The sequence below is a fragment of the Crocodylus siamensis genome, chromosome 2 (genome assembly GCF_052110815.1).
Source record: "Crocodylus siamensis isolate JL-2025a chromosome 2, ASM5211081v1, whole genome shotgun sequence".
NCBI classification, from domain to species: Eukaryota; Metazoa; Chordata; order Crocodylia; family Crocodylidae; genus Crocodylus; species Crocodylus siamensis.
Window position 1 is genome coordinate 167,852,252 of NC_143396.1, and position 3,180 is coordinate 167,855,431.

Genomic DNA, 3,180 nt, shown 5'->3' on the forward strand with positions numbered 1-3,180 from the left:
TAGGATATGATGATCCTTTGTGGTCCCTTCGGACTCTTCAATCTATTAATCTATGAACCAGTGGCTGCAGCAGGGAGCTGCTGCTGACTCCAAGCTGGTAAGTACTAAGGGTGGGGGGGGGTTTGGGGAGCGGGGAGAGCACCATTGGGGAACCCCTGATAGCTCCCCCAACCTCTGCCTGCTCTCCCAGTCCCCCCATGGCTCCTGCGTGAGGGCAGTGATCCCTGCTGCCGCTCACTGCCCCATGCTGCTCCTGCAGAGCCCCTCACATGCCACAGGGCAACAGGGGGCAGTGGGAACCACCCTTGCTGGTGGGACCGGTGAGTCCTGGGGGGTTGTTTATTTTCTTTTCCTAAAGGGCTGGAGCTGGCTCACATGGGGCAGCCATATAGGGCTGGGGGAATGAGAGGGGAGGTCGGGGGTTTGTGCAGAGCCCTCCAGTGCAGTGTGGGGAAGTGGGGGGGGGGCAGCATGGATTGCCCCTCATCTAGTGGCACCAGTTGAGCCAGGGCTTTTTTCCCCCAAAGAGCGGGGAGCTTTGGCAGGCAGGGCACCCATTGCTGGGATGGGAGGGATGGGCCTGGTTGATTCAGAGATTTGGAAGCAGCTGAATCTCCGTATCAGATTCAGCTGAATTGATTCAGGACAGTGGTTCAAATCACTGAATTGAATCACTGTCCCCTGAACTGGCCAAATCCAAAGTGAATACTAGCCACTTTGCACAGGCCTATGGACTACATCCCCATGATGTATGATGTTCCCTATCAGACCCATCTTGGTAATCATGTAACTGTAGGTGCATCATGAGAAACTTTCCAATGAGCAAGGCCTGCCCTTTGCATTGAATGGGGATGAGAGACATTCTAACTAATATCCATGTGAAGCATGGTTGTACCATATGCAACTATAATTTCACAAGGAACTGTAAACCAAAACAAAATGATTCCCCTTGGTTTAACAAGCTGAAGTGCATGCTTCCAAATTGAGACCATCCAAGTTGTCACCTCAGTTATTGCAATAATCCTTTTCTCTGGCCTTTAAAGAGGCTCTGATGTCCAGTTCTATCCACTTAAAGGTGCTGTTTCTAAGGTCATGTACCTAGCTTTTCACTTTGACCATGTCACCTTTTGATGGCATCTCTTTCTACAACATCAAACATCTATTTCTGTTTGCCTTCCAAGCCCTTTATGTCCTGCCTCCCATTCTACAAATAACCTCATTTCATTCACTATTTGTATATTGGCTTCAGCTGAAATCAACCCAGATACCAAATGTCATGGCCCTTTTAAATTTTTGCAACTTTTAAACTTCATACTTTTGCCCACAATTCTGCTCAAGTTTGTAATATGAGCCCTTTGGAGTGTAGTCAAATTTTATTCTGTTTGTACAGCAACCAGAACCACAGTGTGATGATGATTAGAATTTACTGTCATGAACAAACTGAAGTAAAAACCCTGTGCCAATTTTCAATTGAAATATTTTAGATGTGCTCATTCCATGAGAAACACCCCCCCACATTCACTATTTTTGCTCAGATTCATGCCAAAAACAAGTATTAAAAATTTAAATTTCCCATAGCATAGACTTTACAGATAAACTCAGAGCTACTTTAAATTACAAAGGTTTCCAACAGTGATCGAGTAGCTTTTGCCCAATTAGGCACATTGAACCAAAATGAATTCTGGCCAGAGATCTGTCTGTTTCAAATCCCACGTAATACTATGTCTGCTGGTGCATACCTCATAAGCAATTATAGTACATTCCCTTTTTGGTTTAAGATTTCAACAACAATATGCATTTTAATTTCACATTTCCATTTAGGACTGAGATGAAAAAAGTAAGATACTTGGTATTTTATGACATTTTTGGTTCAGTTATAGAAGTGATTGGTATTTTATTCCATTCAAAATTTAGGAAATAGACTTGAAAATGGACCAGTATGTAATATTCAATGTTTTTAATTGTTGGAGACAAGTAAAAAAGAAATTTCATATATTTTCTTGTTCCTCAGGCTATACATCAGGGTATAGAACACAGCTACCACTTTATCTTGATCTGCTGAATTGCCAGAAGTGGGTCGTAAATACATAAAAATCAGAGTCCCATAAAATATAGCAACAGCTGTCAGGTGGGAGGCACATGTAGAAAAAGCTTTGTGTCTGCCTTGAGCAGAACATATCCGAATGTTGGCAAAGATAATATAAGTGTAGGAAATAAGGATGATCAGAATTGTACTTAATGCAGTTACAGCAGCAAAGATGAAATGCACCATGTCACCAACATGTGTGTTAGAGCAAGAGAGTTTCTGGAGTGGGGGGATGTCACAGAAGAAATGATCAATGATGCTGGGAGTACAGAAAGACAGACTGAACAAAGAACTTGTGTGCACGATGGTATTGACACAGGCACAGGAATATGATGTAACCACCAGCTGGATTCTGACTTTCCTGGACATAATGAGTGTATACAGCAATGGCTTGCATATAGCTATGAACCGATCATATGCCACCACAGCCAGAAGCAAACCTGCAGCATTTATTGAAAGTGAATGAAAGAAAAATTGTGTGACGCACCCAGAAAATGAGATGGATTTAGTCTCTGCTAAGAGATTGACTAGTGTCTTGGGTGCAATAACAGAGGAATTAAGACACAAAAGACAAGTTACAGAGGAAAAAGTACATTGGGATGTGAAGCTGGGACTCACTGCTGATTAATGTGATGATGCCAATTTGCCACCAGGCTTACCATATAGATGCCCAAAATGGTTGCAAAGAAGAGGGTTTGTAGCTGAGGGTTTTCTGTGAAGCCAAGGAGAATGTACTCAGTCACTCCAGTCAGATTTCCCTTTCCCATTTCTTCTAGATATGCTGTACATGGTGGGGAAAAGGAGCAATTCAAAATGGACAGACAGAGAGAAAGGCAGATAGGAAATTTCCAAAAAAAAGTAATACTTGAGGAAGAGGCAACCATAATGAAAAGTGCATATCACCATTCAGCAATATTGTAGAAAGTCTGTGTATCCAATTATGTTATGGTGGGTGCATTTCATTTGGAACTTTATGTGCGTGCATGAATGTGCATATGCATACATGTTTCTACATGCAAGCAAATCCATTTTTTGGGGGGGGGGGTGAAAGAAAAGGATTAATACTAAGAAATACAACATGAACAAGTGCACTT

General features: G+C 42.4%; 1 pseudogene; it reads right to left on the reverse strand.

Moving 5' to 3' along the window:
• Positions 1–1,957: 1,957 nt before the first annotated feature.
• Positions 1,958–2,853, reverse strand: LOC149871166 (olfactory receptor 5AR1-like; annotated as a pseudogene).
• Positions 2,854–3,180: the final 327 nt, after the last annotated feature.